The sequence below is a fragment of the Staurois parvus genome, unplaced genomic scaffold, assembly GCF_062004578.1.
Source record: "Staurois parvus isolate SC_StPar_1 unplaced genomic scaffold, SC_StPar_1.0 ptg001642l, whole genome shotgun sequence".
NCBI classification, from domain to species: Eukaryota; Metazoa; Chordata; class Amphibia; order Anura; family Ranidae; genus Staurois; species Staurois parvus.
Genome location: NW_028319438.1, coordinates 2,280,870 through 2,286,959, shown reverse-complemented (window position 1 = coordinate 2,286,959; position 6,090 = coordinate 2,280,870).

Here is a 6,090-nt window from a genome sequence, read left to right as displayed (position 1 = left end):
GGATGTCACCGAGCAGCAATCAAGCATAATAAGCACCAATTAGGCAGCTTTAAAATGACTGTGATACTCAGCTCCTTCTAGACATTTACTGGTGTGGTTACAAACATGGTGAAGGCAAGAGAATGGTCCAGGAAGACAAGAGAAGAGGTGATTTCTCTTCACAGGAAGGGCAATGGCTATAAGAAGATTGCAAAGATGTTAAACATACCAAGAGACACCTTAGGAAGCATCATTCGCAAATTCAAGGCAAAGGGCACTGTTGAAACGCTACCTGGTCGTGGCAGAAAGAAGATGCTGACTTCGACTGCTGTGCGCTACCTGAAGCGTAGAGTGGAGAGAAGTCCCCGTGTGACTGCTGAGGAACTGAGAAAAGATTTGTCAGATGTGGGTACAGAAGTTTCAGCCCAGACAATAAGACGCACACTGCGTAATGAAGGCCTCCGTGCCAGAACTCCCAGGCGTACCCCCTTGCTGTCTCCAAAGAATAAGAAGAGTCGACTGCAGTATGCCAAAAGCCATGTGGACAAACCACAAAAGTTGTGGGATAGTGTTCTGTGGACTGATGAAACAAAATTAGAACTGTTTGGGCCCATGGATCAACGCTATGTTTGGAGGAGGAAGAACAAGGCCTATGATGAAAAGAACACCTTGCCTACTGTGAAGCATGGTGGAGGGTCAATCATGCTTTGGGGCTGTTTTGCTTCTGCAGGTACAGGGAAGCTTCAGCGTGTGCAAGGTACCATGAATTCTCTTCAGTACCAGGAGATATTGGATGGAAACGTGATGCAGTCCGTCACACACCTGAGGCTTGGGAGACGTTGGACCTTTCAACAGGACAATGATCCCAAGCATACCTCCAAGTCCACTAGAGCATGGTTGCAGAGGAAAGGCTGGAACATTTTGGAGTGGCCATCGCAGTCACCAGACTTAAATCCGATTGAGAACCTCTGGTGGGACTTAAAGAAAGCAGTTGCAGTGCGCAAGCCTAAGAATGTGACTGAACTGGAGGCCTTTGCCCATGAAGAATGGGCGAAGATACCCGTAGATCGCTGCAAGACACTTGTGTCAAGCTATGCTTCACGTTTAAAAGCTGTTATAACTGTAAAAGGATGCTGTACTAAGTACTAAGATTGAATGTCACTTGGGGGTTGAATAAAACTGATAATGCTGTGAGCACAGAAAAGACATTTGTGGTTATTTCATTATAACTGTTATGTTATATTTGTCTGACCTACAAGTGCCTCTTTAATGTAAATGTAAGCAAGATGACTGAATGATCAAAAGCAATGTCAAACTGGCCAAAACACTCAATTTCAGTGGGGGTTGAATAATTTTGGCCACAACTGTACATTATGCTCTCTTTTTTATGCCAAGAGTCAGTTATTTTCCCCCATACTGTGGGGTGATCCTTCTCACCATGGCTTACCTGTATGTAATTGACCAACATAATCTCTAAACACATCTCCTGGTCCTTCGTTTTCTAAACTCACCTATAAATGGTCACTGTGCAGATTTGAGTCTCTCATATTATGCCAGCCCAATGTAACCTTCTACTAGAGAAATGTAATGTAAACTTTTTCTCTGTTTCTCATCTGCTGCTGACTTCAATTATAACTACTTATCCATCTCAAGTTGTTTCTTGAGCTGCACTACATTGCCAAAAGTATTGGGACACTCCTTCAAATAATTGAATTCAGGTGTCCCAAACACCTCCATGGCCACAGGTATACAAAATCAAGCACTTAGGCATGCAGACTGCTTCTGCAAACATTGGTGAAAGAATGAGTCGCTCTCAGGAGCTCAGTGACTCCAAGCGTGGTCCCGTGATAAGTTGTCACCTGTGCAATAAGTCCATCCGTGACATTTCCTGGCTACTAAATATTCCACGGTCAACTGTTAGTGGGGTTATAACAAAGTGGAAGCAACTGGGAACAACAGCAATTGAGCCACGAAGTGGTAAGCCATATAAAATGACAGAGCTGGGTCAGCGCATGCTGAAGCACACAGTGCGCAGAAGTTGTCAACTGTCTGCAGAGTCAATAGCTAAAGCCCTCCAAACTTTGTGTGGCCTTCAGATTAGCACAACAACAGTGCGTAGAGAGCTTTATGGAATGGGTGTCCATGGCTGAGCAGCTGCTTCCAAGTCTTACATAACCAAGTGCAATGCAAAGTGTCAGGTACAGTGGTGTAAAGCATGCCGCCACTGGACTCTAGAGCAGTGCAGACATGCTCTCTGGAGTGATAAATCATGCTTCTCTGTCTGGCAATCCAACGTGTCTGGGTTTGGTGGTTGTCAGGAGAACGGTACTTGCCTGACTGCTTTGTGCCAAGTGTAAAGTTTGGTTAGGGGAGATTATGGTGTGGGGATGTTTTTCAGGGGTTGGGCTTGGCCCCCTAGTTCCAGTGAAGGGAACTCTTAAGGCGTCACCATACCAAGACATTTTGGACAACTTCATGCTCCCAATTTTGTGAGAACAGTTTGGGGATGGCCCCTTCCTGTTCCAACATGACTGCACACCAGTGCACAAAGCAAGGTCCATAGATACATGGAGGAGTCAGTTTGGGGTGGAGGAACTTGACTGGCCTGCACAGAGTCCTGATCGCAACCTGATAGAAAACCTTTGGGATGAATTAGAGCAGAAACTGTGAGCCAGGCCTCCTCCCCCGACATCAGTGCCTGACCTCACAAATGTGCTTCTGGAAGAATGGTCCAACCTTCCCATAGACACCCTCCTAAACCTTGTGGACGGCCTTCCCAGAAGAGTTGAAGCTGTTATAGCTGCAAAGGGCGGGGCCAACTCAATACTGAAACCTATGGACTAAGACTGGGATGCCATTAAAATTCATGTGCGTGGAAAGGCAGGTGTCCAAATACTTTTGGCAATATAATGTATGTGAAATCGCAATAAACTGCAGAAGAAGTAATGGAAGAACTACTTTAGAAATTGCACTGCAGCAAGTCGCACATGCTAAGACCCTGACATTCACATTCATTAAATGCAATTTCAAGTGCGATTTCAATTTGCAAATCACATCTGAAATCGCACCGGTATGACCGGGCACAAAAAGTACTGTAAATAAAAAAAATTGGCATGACAAGAGGGACTTTAAACGAGTCATTATTCCAAGGAGCCAACTCTCACAGCTCCAGTTCTGTTCCTGTACAATCAACATCTTCCTTTCCATGGTGACTGGATTAAGGTGTTGGTGCTACCTGTGTAGATATAAATGTTTGGGTTATCTATCTGACATTCAATAAAACTTCAAAAGTCATCAACTTTATAGAAAATGTCCAGTTGAATGTGGCTAAATAATGCCAGAAATACCAGGGGTGTCAAACTCAATTTCATTGTGGGCCGCATCAGTATTATGGTTGCCCTTAAAGGGACAGTTGTATCTGTAAGACTAGATGTCCAGAACGCCCCATCCTCCCCTTACATCAGACTTCAAGAGTCCCCTACCCTCCCTTGGAGGTGGAAACAAGGGGGTACAGCGGCTGCACAGAATGGCACAGTATCTGTAGGAGGAGTTCTGTCCTCCTCTCTTCTGCCAACTGATGAGACATGGTGGGGTTGAGACAACGTTGGTTTTAAGACCAGGGGTGTGCCGCAGCTGCAAGAGAGGTGTGAGGGCCACATGAAATGGCCTGGCGAGCCAGATTTGGCCTGTAGGCCTTGTGTTTAACACGTGTGAGCAGGGGCGGACTGACCATTTGGAATCTCGGGCACTGCCTGAGGGCCTGGGGTCAGTAGGGGCCCCATGAGATACCCCTGGTACCTTTTTCATAGGCTTTTTTGAGTTTGGGCAAGGACACAGGGGCCCCATGATCCCCTATTGCCCGGGGGCCCCATGAGTTGTCAGTCCGCCACTGCGTGTGAGATATACCATGACCTTGATAGATGAGAATCTTTAAAGACAGCCATTGTTCAGGTGATGCCAACCAATAATGAAGGGCCTTCCTTGTTGACCAGACTTGTGGACATTATTCAGGAAGGAGTTATAAAAGACATCATTGAAAGCAGCTCTGTATTAATTAATACATTGTGATTTAAGTGGTAGCAGTGACTGTACCTGGGTTTGACCAGGCAATAGCAGTCTGGTGTACAACAGAGCTCAGACTTTAAAAGACTTTTTTTAAATTTTATTTTATCAATTGAGATTTTAGATTATTCTTGTATACAAAGTGCCTAGAGAACCTGCTAAGGTTTTTTTCTCCTTCAGCGTATCATATTGTTAAATAAAACAAGCAGTTAAGGAACTTCTATAGTAGGCAGGGGTGTATTTACCACAAGGCAAACAAGGCACTTGCCTAGGGCAGCATTTTTCAGGGAGGCAGCATCTCCCCCAAAAGAATAGATGAAAGAAGGGACATGTGCACCATGGGAACCAAGTAGGATCCGAGAGAGGCTGCGGGCTGCTTGGTGGTGTATGTAGAGCCTGATTCTCGTTCCTGCGGCTGTCCGGAGCTATGAAGATGAGTGTCTCTCTTATTGCCGGTGGGGAGGGGGGTAGTGGAAGGCTCTCTCTGGAGGGGGGCAGGGATGTTGTTGGTCAATGTCAGGCTCTTTCCATGGGAGGGGTAAGGTGGGTTGTGTTGTTTGGTGTCCGCAGGGGCAGTCGATTTTTGTGTTGCCTAGGGCTGCACAAAACCTAAATACACCACTGATAGTAGGCCAGCAAACTCTACAGCTGTGCTTAAAGTGCATAACTTTTTTTCATTTTGGGTACAGATTTCCCTTAGATTCATGTGAGAAGGAAAACCCCTCTTAGATAGTTGTTATGGAAAAGGTGTCCCCATTGGAAGATTTCCTCTCACCACCAATTTTGTCAATAAGTAAATATTTTGGATTTTCCCTAATTTTTGGTCAATGGTCATCAGGTTAGATAGTAAAGGTGCACACAAACAGCAATACAAACCTGGGGATCTAACCCTTCCCTACACTATCCACGACACAAAGAGTGTTGCCTTTAAAAACACGTTAAAGCCAAACTCCAGGCAGGAATAAAAGACACAAGTTAATGCAGCTCAGCAGGGGCGAACTGACAACTCATGGGGCCCCCGGGCAATAGAGGATCATGAGGCCCCTGTGTCCTTGCCCAAACTCAAAAAAGCCTATGAAAAAGGTACCAGGGGCATCTCATGGGGCACCCTACTGACCCCGGGCCCTCGGGCAGTGCCGAGTTTCCAAATGGTCAGTCCGCCCCTGCAGCTCAGTATTCATTCCTCTATTATTAAATGTATTAAATTAAATGTAAGATCTTGGGTTTGACTTGGTATCAGCCTCTTGCAGTTCCTGGGGTCCAGATTAAGAAGACGCGAATAGCTAATCAGTTGTGCTTCCGTGCTGTTAACAAGGAACATGCTAATAGAAGGAAACAAGGAGATAGGAGGGAAAGGAGAGATGACCTCATCAGTCTGCTGCTTCTCCTTTCAGTGCCCAGTAACAGGCTGGAGGAGGGACAAGACCTGTAAATTTTACTTAACCGCTGCAAAGACAAATCGATTCTCCTGCCTTGCCAGACAGGTCTGTGTTTTGGAGCAGAGATGTGTATTTCTTAGGAGTGGATGGACAGAAAAAAGAAACCTTTGAGCAGGTAAAACATCCCCCATAAATGTATATCTCTATGTATTATACTGTTTGCATGAAGTTCAAATTTAAGTCAGAAACTTTGCTCAATTTAATTTGAGTTATTTTTTAGTGTACTACAGCTAGGTTCCAGAGAACTCTTTACATGTGGGGTGAGTGGGTCTGATACCTGAAAATCTGTAACTTCCTTTTCTCTCTGCCTGATGTGTCACTAATAGGATTCACGTTTCCAAGGCTAAGTTCTGTTGGTTGTGATGAAGCAGCTCTAAGGAACATAGAACAGACACCTTGATACCTCCAGATTTCATGTGACAATCCCCAGAGAGATTGCAGTGTGCGTGTATGGAAATAGCTTTCTTGTATTAAAAATATATTGGAATAAAGGAGTTTCCTGGTCAAATGAAAAGCTGAATCCTTGAGAAAATAAGGACTGGTTTCCTGTACGTATTGCAAGGCCTAAATTAAAATAGGGGTCAGCCTATGAACATTCAGTCGATTATAT